Here is a 14,602-nt window from a genome sequence, read left to right as displayed (position 1 = left end):
AACGGTATCGTCTATAAGAAAAACAGTGCAGCAATACTGTGGCTTTACAAAAGGAGAAAGGGGAGCCAGTGTTTGTCTTTATCAACGCATGGCGGCTACAGTAGTCAGCTGTTAGAAGAGCAGGGAGGAGCTGGATCTGGTTCTGCTGGATGACTCACTCTGTCAACCCAAGGCACTCTCATTCACTCATTTGCACACACTCTTATACACACACGCACACACACTAACGCGCGCGCACGCAGAAAATTCACGCGCAGGCACGTTTATTGGTGGTGGTGGTGGGGAGGGGGGCGCGCGCCGCCGAGTTAAAGAGGGGTTCCTAATCAAAGCGCATCAGGGCCGTTCATTCTCCACTGGAGGGCGAGTGGTACAAGAGCACCGGGACACTCCGGCAGCAGGGAGACAGAGCAGACAGTCGGAGGGAGACGGGATAGAGCAGCAGCAGCTGGAAGACACAGACACATAGAGAAAATCCCGACCCGGACTCTGCAAAGCATCATTTCTTACCGCCGTCGGATTAAACCCGTCCCCGTCTCCAACACCCAAATCACGTAAGAAACAAACATAAAGCTATTTGAAATATCTCTCATTACTGCTAACGGCGGAATATTCAGAGTTACTGTGCTGAGTGCTCCGTTAAACGTAGACCAGGCTGTGTTGAATGTAACGTGTTTAGCTGTGAGACGGATGCTGTGGGAGCAGGACCTTTCATTTAAACTCCATCACGCTAGCTTCCAGAGGCTCACGCCAAATCCTGCTCGCATCATTCAGATATCACACATCCTCTCTCTGTCACACACACACACAGATCCACACAGCTGGAGACAGTAGCCTTTGCTAGCTAGCTAACCAGACGCATTGTAATGGACCTTTAGCATTTGAAAGCAAATTTACTCTCGCTTTGCTCGGCGCGGTGGCTTGCCTTCCAGGTAAATACGATACATGTAAGAGCAGCTGCGGCTTGAAAACTTGATGAAATGCAGGGGTTATTGATGTTTCCAACGGCTGGGAGGCTAGCCAGTGGAGCTAGCTGTAGCGGGACAGAGCACAAGCCAGCCGGCCGATGACAGGCACACTGCACACTGCACATAAAAGTCAACGGACAAACCGACATAGACTGCCTTTTTTTGTCTTATATCTGCACAGATGTGTGTACATGATTCACTTCTCAGTAATATTTACATCCAATTGACCTGCCAGATAATTTTAGTTAATTTAATACATTGCATCCAAAGACTGCTGCTGCTAGTCGGATAGGCAGGTCACTGAGTCTGGGAGCTGCAGCTCCCATGCATACACCCCAGACAGCAAGGTGTCATTGATTCACAGAAATTTCTCTCGCAGAAAGTGTGTTTGAGTCTGTTTTCATGTGTCTTCAGTGTCATATCAATGGTCAGTAAGATGGCAAAATAAACATAATATTTTTGATTTATCTGTCAAAATTGTTTTCAGTTTATTCACCCCACATGGATGTTGAATATTAGATTTCAGTGTTGATGCCTTGACATTGATTGTAGGTTAAATCAATGTCAGTTTGCAGTCATCTATTTTTATTGAGCGGAAGATATATATATATATATATATATATATATATATATATATATGTGTGTATATATGAGAGTGGCTTCCTGATGCTTTAGAGCAAAATGACAGTGTTGCTTAGTTTGACATCCATTCAGACAACAGGTTTCTATTTTCATAACCTGTTTTATCACATAAACCCAGGAGGCAGGGAGTGTTATTTGTTCAGGAAAAACCTGTAGGCTTATTTGCGGTTCAAATAGCCCATAATGTTTTATTTTGTTCAAGGTTTGGCTTAGGTTGTCTGCCTCAAATTAATTGATGAATGAGTGTAGCGCCTCAACAAACTTGTTGCATCAGCTATTCCACCTGTTCACACAGACATGCTCTGTCCACTTATACATGAGGCATGAGCTGTATTTGCTGAGGAACCCTTTCTTCTTGTAAAATGCATCACAGGTGTGTTATAGTCTATTGTTAATGTTGTTTGGCCACTGTATCTTATCTCAACCGGCTTTTGGACTTGGACCACAGAGTGTGTCAGTGTCTATTATTGTAAAATTACACTAGGTTGTCTCCCACCCTCCTTCTCTCAAAGTTTGTCCTCTGTTAGCCATGAAAGATCGCCACCATTATGTAAAGAAAAACTAATTCTGCCTTGTTCTTATTGACATTGCTGCATAAACGTTTCACTGGTGATTACAGAGGCAAACATTGCCCTCCCTCACACAATAACAATCCCTTACCTGTGGCTTAAGCCCAGACCGTGAAGCATTTTGATGAATAGAGGTGTACTAAGAAGCTTAAAGGCTAACTGAGGGTGTGCAGGTGTTTTTTTTTTTTTTTTATTAATTTCTTTTTTTGGACCAGATGACATTGTATGTGTCACGTCTTTGGTGCACTCAGTGGTCAGTAATTTTGATAGAAAATTCTGGTTATTTTCAGGAGGTGCTGCACACCACGGTGCTATCCTTCCGTATGTTTATTTGGTAATAGGATGGCAGCATGATTACGGCTTTAATAATTATCCCTATCTATTTTTTTCAAATACTGCACTGTGATCATGATTATCACCTGCTATTATTAGCTTTAATGTTCTGTGGACCAAAATTTTTACATCGTATGATGCCTTTTCATTATCATGCTGGAAAACGACCATTAAGTTCCCAATTTAATGTCATTGTGGTATCGCTGATATTCTGTATTATTCTATTATTCTGATTTTGTGAGCACTGACTGGTTGAATATTTGAGAGTTTGCCCTGCTAATTTTGATATGCAGTTCGCTTTAAGAAATTAATTCTTTCCCTCAAACTTGCTAGTCCCCGTCTCGTAGCTGTAACCACAGACACAGTGACGCTGCTCTCTGTTTTGTTCTAAACTGAGTGAAATCACCCTAGCGTGTCCTGCTTGAAATGTATAGCATGTATTTTGCCCTGTTCAATGTAGGTGGTGAGGGTGCAATTTAATTTACTGTTCAGAATTGGATGGCTTGAAGGTACATTGAGTTTTTTTTTTTTCAATATCTTTGTGCATTTAGCCAGACAGAATAACAATATCTTTGTTTTGAGTCACAGACAGGCTAACTACAAAACTAGATTTTGACTCTTGGATGAAAAAGACAGTGTATAATGGAAAGTAAAACAACATCTCGACATCCTGGCACACACAGAAATTGCTTTTCAGGGTTCACAAATGTGAAAGTGTTGCAGCCACAGATATTAGGGTGATTAGGCTATGAAATGTGTCTAAGGCACACATTTCCCAGTGTTGTCTTTTGGGATTCCTCTAGTTCTGTGGTAAGACTGAATGTAGCTGTAGGGCTTTGTCCAAACGGCAATGAAGTGAGAAAATCTCTTTTTCTCTGTTTGTATGTTTTCACAGTAGCATACTTGCCAACAGCATATTGAATTCCTTGAAGGTTGTTGGAGGTTTATTCCAGTGGGACTTCAGTTGGAATCCATCCCTCTGCCTGCCAGTTAACTGTACATCTCGATTGCTTGATTGCTTGTGCTCATTTGCTCGTTTGCTCGTTTCCTTTCTTTATTTATTCTCGTGCTGGTTTTTTTTTTTTTTTTTTAATTAGATGTGCCTGGTCTTGATTAGCTTGACTGTCTCCAGTTCTATTTGTTTGTTTTGACGGGGCTATCAGGTTTTTATCACAGTGCAGTTTCTTCTCACAGCAGCCATGAGAAAGCTGTCAGTCATCCTCATGGATGTTTTAAGGCCTCACAGAGAGATGTGTGAACGTGGCAGTGCAGACAGACAGACAGACAGACAGACAGACAGCCAGACGGACTGGCACTCAAACTGACAGGCCCAGTGTTGTGGTAGTATGTTAAAAACATGTTGAATCACACCCCTCGACATGTCTGCGTCTATTGTTAAAATCTGACGAGCTATGGCTGTTTTCCTTGGCAGCGTAGCAGTACAGGGATGTGGTGTGTGCTCATCTCTCTGTGTGGTTCTGTCTCGGCTCCTGTTCTTCCAACTCTATAACAGGGTTTTAGACATCAGCCAAATAAGTCCAGATTCAGGTCTCTGTGATTTATGAAATTCTCTCTCCTTCTTACCGTATGTCCTTTTTTGTCTCTGCAGGCCAAGACATGAGCTTCTCCCGCTGAACCTTATTGATGCTGAACTGGTGAGTTTTGGTTTTGTTCACTGCCAGAGGTCACTGCAGCAATACACATTTTTTCCTCGTGTTATTTTTATTCAGTCCCTGTTAGGTTCAGCCTAACAGAACTTGCGGTTAGTAACCATCTGGTAGCAATTGGTGAAAAGGCTCTCTTCCTAGAATTTAGTGTAACTCAACAAAGCAACCTCTTCAATATTAGTTTCCTTTTTTCCAGAGCATCCAGTTCATGATTGCATATTAATAACCTAATCTGCATTAAGTTAATTGATTAAAGTGTATGCATAATGTGTGTGAAACATATGGCCTTATCCTGCCTGTAGGCCCACCTGACAAGTTATGTAATCGGGATGTCTCGGCGTGTAATCTAAAGTGTTCGTGAATGCACAAAAACCAAGGGGGGAATTTAAAAAAACAACAAACCAACAAGAGGAGGAGGAGTGATGAGGATTTTGCATCTAAGATATAACACAGATATGCACTTATTTTGTCTTGTTGTTATTCTGTCCTTGAGGCTTCATTAGAAAATACAAATACTTGTTCCTCTAAAGCATTCAACATTGCAAACAAGTTGCATTGAGAGCTGCCAAGGCGTTTTATTGGATTAGTGCTGAATGATGAAAGCAAGAGGCCTCATATTTCATTCTATGGTTCATACAAAACTGATGCGCAGGGTTCGTCCATCCATGGCCAGACATCACTCGCTGATAAGCAGGTTGCGTGGCTGCTGCCGCTGCTTTGTGCTCCCTCCTGCCAAGCTAGAAACTGTAATGCGGCTGAGAGGTGATTGCTCTCTATAATATGTTCTGTATTAATGATGTAATCTGTATTAATGATGTAATATGTAGTGTGAAGGCTGTCTGTCAGCTGGGCCTGATTAATTTTCATATGCTTTAAGCTTTATTTTTGTAGAGATGAGAGGTATACATTTTCATTATCCCTAAATTACATTTGCTTCATTGCAAGTACTTCAGCATATGATGTATGACGATTAAATTGTTTCAGAAAACAGAAGATGAGTGGATTTGTTTTGGTCAACACAAGTTTTGTTTGATAGTTTAAATCCTACTAGTGACCAACTTGCAAGTTTTGATGTAGCAAGAATACTATTTCAATAACGATAAATTAAAAGACAAGGCCAATGGCAAAAACAAGGCACGTGGAGACTCCAAAATTGTAAACTGGTTTTAAAATATAAAGCATCACCTGTTCACATTTACCCATTTTTTCTTGTCACTGTAGTCTATGATTCCCACATACCACAGGACTCTTAACACGTATCAGTTTGTGAACTTCAAACATGTGTATATGACTTTTCACTTCACCAGGTCAAGTTAAGTCAAATCAAGTCAATTTTTTTATTTATATAACGCCAAATCACAACAGAACTTATCTCAAGGCAAAAATAATTTACAGAGACCCAATAATTCCCACCATGAGATAGCACCATGTCATCGGTCCTGATAAGCCTTTAATCAGGGGCTGCCCACTTGTTATGGGCTGTTATTTCTTGGCCCAAAATTCTGTAGTGCTTGTTAAACCTAAGATCCATTTAACATGAGAAGAAGCATGCACTCTAGCACTTGAAGTTCCTTCCATTTTGTCCTAATATGGTTGCATATTAGCATTGAAATAAGAGAAGGGAACACAGATTCCCTCTTTGTAGTCAATGAGGGATAAAATGGTGCACAACAGTTCTGGTTTGTGTGTCTCAGTTTTGTGGTCATGGTTCGCTTCATTTCAGTATGTATTCAATCCTGCAGGGAAAGTGCATTTTGCTCCTGTTAAGAGTTATATTTTTTAACAGAACATGTTAATTACTCAGCTTGTAAAAATGTAAAGTAATGTGAATACATCACAGACACAAAGCTTGAATTACCAATATTGTTTGGACTACATTTAATAGAACTTCCCTTGAGCAATAGGAGTGTTTTTATGTAACGGAGCATTTCTATATAAACTGACATCTGTATGCGTAATGACAGACAACATTTAAAAGTAATAGTAAAAGACATCAGGCTGATCCCTCGTTAGAGTCAGTGGAGCCTCTGATGAAGCACCTCTATCAGACTCTTCCAAATGTTGAAAACTCTAATGCTGTTAGCAGCAGCAGCAGCACCAATCATACATCAACACTGCCTATACTAGCAGCGACATCAGCAGCAGCAGAGTCAACATTTAAAATCAATTCCCATTGCAAATGTTTGCATGGATCCAGCACCCTGAAACAATGTCCAACCCTCAGCTGCATTTTCAGACCTTGACATTCATTGAAAATATGGATGTGACAAGTCACTTGAGGCTGCATCCAGGCAGAGGAGGTGTCTCTTTCAAAGGAACTGCATCTTTAAACCTAATCCCGTTGTAGGAATTAAATGGCTGCTCTAAAATGGCAAAACAAAAACAGTTTCATCTGCTGAAGAAGCTTGTTTTGTAGTATAAAAGGTGATGTTACAGATGTTTTCAATCATTGTATCTTGTGTGACTGAATATTTGTGTAATTCAGTAATCATGAATATTGTGTTGCTTCAAAGACAAATAACTAGTTGTGATTAAAAAGTTAGAATGTCTACATCTACTTAAGCTACACTAAGTAGATTTGATATGGGCTCAGTTTAGAGTCATTCAAGGTGAGCACTTGCATAGACAACTCTCTAAGATACTACATGAAACACCTTATCATTATAGATGTGCACACAACTGAAAGGCTCAGTAAATCCCAGTGTCACCCTCTGCACTCACACGCTCTTCAAACACAACATAGCTGATCAAAAACTGACCTCAACCCTTACTTGTCCAGATGTTACAGATTAATATGCAAGTGCACTGTTTGCTGCTTAAAGAAAGTGAGAGATCAGTGATGAGAGAGTGTGTCTTCACTACAAGGGTAAGTGTGGCTGGAGGGTGAATATAATGACAGGGGTATTCTCTGCAGACTCTCAGACAGCAGCACAGACAGAGAGAGAGAGAGAGAGATGAGGAGTGAAAGCAAAGCGGACAGTAAGAGAGGGAGCTGCTTACTCTCACACCAGCAGATGGGAGCTGCAGTCATCAAGTCAATATTTACTCTTTCTTAACAAAAAATTGGCAGCATTAGCTGAGCTGATTCAGTAGCAGTCAGTGGGAGCTTCCTGGTGAAAGATGCTTTGAGGAGTAAAAACAACACTTCAGTGATGATAATTGTAGCTCGGTTAAACATGTGCACTCTTCCCCCCCCATCTCCTTTTAAATGCGCGCACACACAGACACACACACACACACACACACACACTTTACCCGTGCCTCAATCCACTATGGGGATACATGTGAACGCAATTTGCACTTCCAATTAAACTGTCGACCTTCGCTCCAGAATGCAAAACTTGATTTTGTACCATCCTCTCCTGGATAGCTATTATTACCCAGCCCAATAATAGAGAGAAAAAGGCTTTTACAATACACTGACGAGGATCATTGAAGTCAGCAAAATAATTGCTACATTTATTACGTTGTCAGTGTTTGAGGGGGGAGATTAAGAAACCTTTAGAGACTTTTAACTGTGAACTCTTAAGTGTGCATTTTGCATATTGTCAGTTTATTTACTGATTTTATTTTATTTTTTTATTATTATATTTTGTTGTTGTAATAAGCCACCAAGTAAAATTACTTCCTCTGATCACTACACATAAAGAGCAGGTTGTGATTTGGGGTTTGCCAGAGCAAAGGCTTCAATAGGCGGAGAAAGAACAGATAATCAGGGATGGTTGTGGATGAGAAAACTGATTTCAGTTACATATATAAGCATTTCATCAGCAATATAAAACCAGTGAGCTTCAAATGTGTCAAATGCAAAGAGGTCTTGAAGTCCTCTTCAGTCGTGACACTATTTTCCAAGAAGGACTCCAGTGCGATTCAGACGGGAAAAGGCTTGTTCATATTATGATAGGGAGCAGTGTGAAAGAATGAGCTGAGACGCTGAAAACCGCAGAATGCATAAGGCTAGGGTTAGCCTAAAGCATGCCGCCGAGCCTCTGACACAGCTCCAACACATGACTCGCTGGCCAGATCAGATGACTAGATAAACAGCAGGAATGTTGCTTCTTCCTCTTTCTACAGCACCGCTCTTGTCTGGCTGGGAAAGGAGGGAGATATGTGCGTGCGTGCGTGTGTATGTGTGTGTGTGTGTGTGTGTATATATACAGTATGTGCCAGAAGAGCATCTTTAATCAGCCCACTACTGTACGAGATAACAAGTCCAAGCAATTATGTAACATTTAGCAGCTGAGCTTATCACTTATCCTGCTCAGCTAAGTTGAAATGCAGAATACAGAGCACAGCACAATTGTTTCTATTTTATTATTGACTTACATAATCTAATGGCTGTGAGGGAATGCCTGGTTTTATGCAGATATCCCAGAGTGGAACAGCATGAAGAATTTAATATGGGGCTAATTTATGTCTTTTTATTTGTTTTTATGTATTGAGAAACAAAGTGGATTTTAATGGCATTTTTGTCAAACGTTGTCAACTCATAAAATGCAAGATGCTCCCTGGACTCTGGGGTTGAGAGAAACAAATTTTAGGCTGATTATAAACACAGAGTATAATGGGCAAACAGTTCCCTCACAGGGATTTCCGACCAGTGCCAGATATTTGTCAAAGCCACTTCTCGCATGTCATTTAAACAAACCTCTGGGCTGAGCACATAAATCCATTAGATGGCTATCATAACAAACTGTGGAAGTAATGTAAAGTTTATAAAAATGTCACAATCAAAGCACATCATAAGAGGAGTGTTGTAAATCTTCTTTTGGCAAATGCTGGGAGACATTTTTTTTTTTCCTAAATGACACTATTATACCACATGAGGAAGAATAGGAAATCACACATACTGTGTATAGATCATATTATGTATACAGTTTTTCCAAGCTGCACTTACTTAATCCTGACGACAGTCGCTCAGGGAAAAGCAGCTTTCAACTTCCTTTGTCTCTATGCCCCATTAGTAACTCCTTTTTGCTTTCCAGTGACCTCATCCGCTTTATAGACTGTACTGAGAACGTGTGACTTGAGAAATGCCATCAGGCCTTGTATAAAGCAGTGAAATTAAAGAACAGAAAATAATGGCTGAAATAAACAGGAATGAGAGGCTTAAAGTGGCCACTCATACATAAAAGCTGTTGTGCATTCCACAAAGAGGTGGTTGATCGTTTCACAACACAGTTTTTGTGGCTCAGTTAAAATGGACTCAATCAATTTGTGTATACAAACCCCACCGATGCTAGAGTTTAAATCAATAATAAGAAGGAAAATAGTATGATTGGTTTTATTGTAGTATATCACACTGACAAGAACTGTTGTAGTTATTTTAACCTGAGGAATTAAAAGCTGCTTTCAGACATGATCATGATTCATATGTCAATTTCAGGTTTGAGCCCACATGTCACTTTTCTGCAAAAATCATGATGGCAATTTTACAAGGTCAAAGCAAAGGTTTTTTTCCCACAGAAAATTTTTAAAGCCACAATAATCATTAGGTCTCCATCCCTAAAGATGAAATTTTCCTCACATCCAACTGTTAACAGTATGAATACCCAGCGTAACACTTGAACTCAAATCGTATGATTGGAGACACGAATGGCGACACACACGGTTATCGTGGTCACAACAAGCGTGGTTTAATACAACAGCAAACACTCTCTGAGTAGCTACTTTGTCAGATAAACAACCAGAAGAGCAACTCGTGTAAGTGTTTACAGTTTAGCCAGTGTTTTAATAAAGCGGTCACTCAAAAATAATTGCGACTCCAATCTGATTCCAAGCTGGTGAAAGGAATTGGGGGTGACGCCTGCAGCTCTTCAGTTTCATAGAACAGGAAGGAGCAGCCACAGTGAGCTGCTCCTTCTTGTTCACTATTCCCTTGCAAAAAAAAAAAAAAATGTCTGATGCAAAATGCCAAAAATGTGGGTCTTGTTTTGTAGATGCATTTTTGATGAATGATTGCGGTCAGAACTAACTTTAGTGATAAATACATAGCTTTTTTTAATACCTGTCTGCAGAATAAAAGCCACCCTGTGTTTCACCAGTTAAATACATTTAATGTACACTACCAGCAGTAGGAAATGTTTTGCTTGCATTAGCAGTTGCTTCATACAGTTCTCATACGGCTGCGGGAGAGTGAACAGTAAACAGTGCGGCGGTTATCAATGAGGTAAAATTAAAAACAGTAAAGCTTAATTACATGCATTCCCCGTTTCCAGTGAACCTCTCAAACATAGGTAGGCAATTTGAATCCAGCAGAGGAACGGCAGCCCTTAGCCATTAACAATGAGCATTCATTTACTGTTTTATAGTGGTAATTACAGAATGTAAATACACTGAATGACTTTTGCTGAATAAGTGCAGACCATATATAGCATCAAGAACTGGGTTTGATTTATATATATATATATATATATATATATATATATATATTTTTTTTTTTAATGATATTCAGGATTATTACAGTATAGCATGTGAGCAAATACAAATTAAATACATGACACAAACTAAAATCAGTGACAACAGTTTTTTTTTTGTTTTTTTTTTCTTGTATCATTCCAACTCACCAGCAGCACCACACTCTCTGTCACAAATCAGATGCCAAATATCATGCATGGGTTACACTTTTCATCTGCAATAATAATAATGTCATGTTTGAATAGACTTATGATTCAATATTAAGTTTGACAGCCAAATTGGCATTACTTAAACATGTAGATGAATGCAGTGTTACACATTTCATCTCTGAAAAGGGCTGAAGTAACTCCGCTCTCTGCAGAGCTTTCATTCATACAGTATTCCATGTCACACTAGCACAAATTATGCTGTAAAATAGCTATTGCTATCAGTATAAGTTGAGGTTGAGGTTGAATGGTTTTCTATCATTGGAAGTAAAGACCTTATCCCTGTGACAGTGGCCGTGGATCCTGTACTCCATCACTGCTAATGTAATCCACTAATTAGCCATCACAATGGTGGAAGGGGAGAAGTGTTCTGTGTGTGCGTGCGTGTGCGTGAAGAGAGACCCAGACCTAATTTTGTCCTTGTTATTAAAGACATTCGTCCATCATTCTCCAAGGCAAAAGGAGTCATGTTCTCTCTGTGTTCTCTCTCTGACTCACTAAGTAGAAAAACTCTCCTCTCACCTTTTCTCCTCCTTTCTTGCCTGGATTTTACTCTCTCTAGCTGTCTCTCTCTCTTTTCTGGCCCTCAGGGAGCTGGCTCCTGACAGCATCCCACAGAAAAGGAAAAATTGAAAAGTCAAAGTGTATGTGAAATGTTTTGGTGTGTCTCTTTGTCTGACTGCCTCCCTGTATTCCTCCACCGTTCTCTGCTTCTCTCAGGACGCCTCTCCTTTGTCTTTACCTCCCATTTAAATTTTGCCCACATTCGACTAAGAAAACAGTAAGACAGTGTGCTGTTTCATTCATTCAGTTCAAGTCAGTGCTGGTCTTTTGGTTGGCTTGTAGTTTTAACGTATCTATGAAATAAAATAAGTCATGTATTGTAATGGAGCCACGTGTATTTAACATGTTAAAAAATGAGCAAAAAGAAAAAATAAAATGTTCAGGAAAAACGTAATAGTTCTTCTGTTTCTTAACTAGTCACTACATATCACAGTTACTGCACAGTCAAAGAGTCTGTATATATAATAAGTTATATTGACCTCCTCCAGCAGCTACAGATTTAGTAAAAGGTGTCCAAAAGCAGTGTTCCATAGTACATTTATTTATGAAACGTCCAGTTTTGTTCCTGCATTTCCATCATTTCTTCGTGTTCCTCATAGATATAGTGTTAGATTAAACCTCCCTTAGTTTTAAGGCTCACTGTTTGAGGTCACTGGCCACCAAATCACTTTCCAATCTGGTGACCCTCCCTCAACCCTCTCAGGAGTCCCACCGCCCTATGGGACACAGCTGCATGAAAAACAGGAGGCAGGGTTTTCTCAGAGTGCTTCTCCAATCAGAGAGTTGCTGTTGTTTGATTTCGCCTTCATACTGACTCTCAGAATAGCATTGTAGAAGAGGAAGTTATCTGACATCAGGGACAAAATGAGAACTATCCTCTCAATACCCTGACAGGTGCTGTTTGTGGCAGCAGAACAGCCAACAGTGAGTCCCACAGAGAGAGCTGGGTGACAGGCTACGGGATGGGTCGATTTCCTGAGTCGGGGAAGCTGTCAGCTCTTGATCACGCCTAGTCATGCTCTTCACATCTAAAATAGCTTATAAGAGACATTTTAGTGGTTACTCACTTTTACATGGCATATGAAAATTCAGTGTGTGTGTATATATATATATATATATATATATGTGTGTGTGTGTGTGTTTATTTTTTAGATGGCACTTTTTGGCTTTACTTTTCTCCTCTGAGTTATGTCACACTTATTTAATAGCCGCATTTCTCCTGTATGTGTGTGTGTAAAGGTTTGTGTGTGCATGTATGTTATTTTTAGATCAGACTATTGCAGGTAGCATGGGTAATGTCACTTCCCCTGCCATATCCCTCCTGTGATACCTGTGGGAGTGTGTGTGGCTCGCTGTGTTAACAGTGCTGTCCTTTTAATCAGCACCCTTGTGTGTTTCCCCTGTTGAGCTGTCATTGGTTGAGTGATGATGGTAGAGCTGCCACTTTTACACCATTTAAATCCTCTGGCAGGCAGGGGTGAGATTACCAGCCTCTTACCTGTTGCCCTAATCAAAGGAATTATTGCCGCTCCGCTGGATGTTACTTGGAATAGTACCCGCTAAAAATACACACATACTCGAAACACACACGCAGAAAGGGCAGAGGGAGAAAGATCAGGTACCAAAGTACATCCAACCTTTGTTTGATATTTTGTCACTAGACTATAGCACTGGTTGCTGGGCGTTTCCATGGTAGCAATCTTGTGCTCTAGTTTTTGAGTTGAAAGTGAACAAGACTTATTTTTAGATTTTATCATTCAATTAAAGTTCACTTCTTTCTTCTCACTGGTCTTCACTCTAAACAGTTTCACACTCTTTGTAAAATTACGCCACAAGAACAAATCAGGGCCTCTTTGTTGTAGAATTGATTTTATATGTTTACCATTACCTCTTTAAGAGATTTCATTACCTTGCTACTTTACAGAGAGTTTAAGTCCCTATTAGCCTACACAGGGACATCTTAGCTGTCCCACAGTCCAGGCTGAAGACCAAGCCTGCAAGCTATGACCTCCCAGAGGGGACTCTGTTGTCTGTCTATCTGTCTGGACCTTACTGTTGTGTTCTCACCAAAAAGATCAGCATAACATGAAAACTGATCTCTCTATATGTGACATGGCTTCCCTTTTTTGGTGCAGAGCGTACCCACTGATCCTCTCCCCTGGCTGAAGAGGCCTGTGAACAGCTCTCGTCTGGTGAGACCACTTGACATGTGGAATATTTGATCCACATAAGCTGCCACTGTGGGAGAGGCCCATCCACATGAAGAGGAGAGAGAGAGAGAGAGACAGTGGGAGAGACGGAGAGATAGAAGGCAGAGGATGCTAAAGACAGAATGGATGTAGCAAGATCAATATTGAGTTGATCAATGGCAAATTACATGTTGAGACATATTGACTCCTAAAATCAGTTCTTGATTACAATTTTTTTTTTTTCCAAATTCCCCCATGAAGTAAATTGTTTTCTGTGAAAGTCTGTCATCCAAACTATATATAATATTCCACAACAAGCCCTCGTGGTCCTTTGTGGTTTACAATGGCTACTCATAGTGTCATTTCAATTTCATTCATTATCCTGCTCATTATGATATTATGTGGAGCACAATTAGTAATCGAGGACCCCTCTTTTGTATTACATAACAGAGTGAGGATTTTCCCTTCACCACTCAGCCTCAGTAATATATTTTATATCCTAGTGGTTGTTTTGGTCTGTATTTGCTTTATGACTTTGTGTTTTATGAGTATGTATGATGCTCAGAGAGCCGAGCATTGCTACAGATGGCTCCCCTGGGAAAGACCCATCATTTAGGAAATGGCCATTACAGGAAGTAATAGGCAGAGAGCTTGTGCAAATGACCAAACAATGGAAATGACAGTGACAGATTTCTCTAGGATAACATCTTTTGCATGGATTGTTGAGCAGCTGGATGGCTGTATTTGTTGCATGTGTGAATACATCTCCAAAATGCCCAGAAATGATATAATTATATTAAAATTAGAATATATAGAGAGAGTTTAAATTAATATTGTAATATTGTTCATATGAATATAGTAAATGAGATTACTGTAGAATAGTGTATGTTACGTTTCATCCTCCTCAGAATGTACCTGGAAGATGTACTGTATGATAGGCCGTCTGCAAAACGGAGCAAAGCAGCCAGTCACAGGAAACATTTATCATTGGTCTCACCAAAATCAACCTTAAGAACATAGGATAATACCAGATGTAAATAAAATCTGCAG

At 40.0% G+C, this 14,602-nt stretch overlaps 1 protein-coding gene across 3 annotated transcripts in view; it reads left to right on the top strand.

Annotated features, from left to right (window-relative positions):
• Positions 1 to 14,602, top strand: part of plcb4b (phospholipase C, beta 4b) — a 63,629-nt gene that overhangs the window by 1,400 nt on the left and 47,627 nt on the right. For 2 of the 3 annotated variants that reach the window (XM_023430188.2, XM_023430187.2), the window contains exons 1-2: positions 217 to 551; positions 4,119 to 4,164. The gene's annotated coding sequence lies outside the window, so the exon portion shown is untranslated. Of the gene's footprint in view, positions 1 to 216; positions 552 to 4,118; positions 4,165 to 14,602 lie in introns of those variants that run through there. The other variant, XM_087169616.1, reaches the window with a different exon arrangement.

This window comes from Seriola lalandi, unplaced genomic scaffold (assembly GCF_002814215.2).
Source record: "Seriola lalandi dorsalis isolate HSWRI2012SDOR001 ecotype SW California unplaced genomic scaffold, Sedor1 jcf7180002054901, whole genome shotgun sequence".
NCBI lineage: Eukaryota > Metazoa > Chordata > Actinopteri > Carangiformes > Carangidae > Seriola > Seriola lalandi.
The sequence above is the reverse complement of the archived record's forward strand: the minus strand, read 5'-3'. Positions and strand labels throughout refer to the sequence as shown.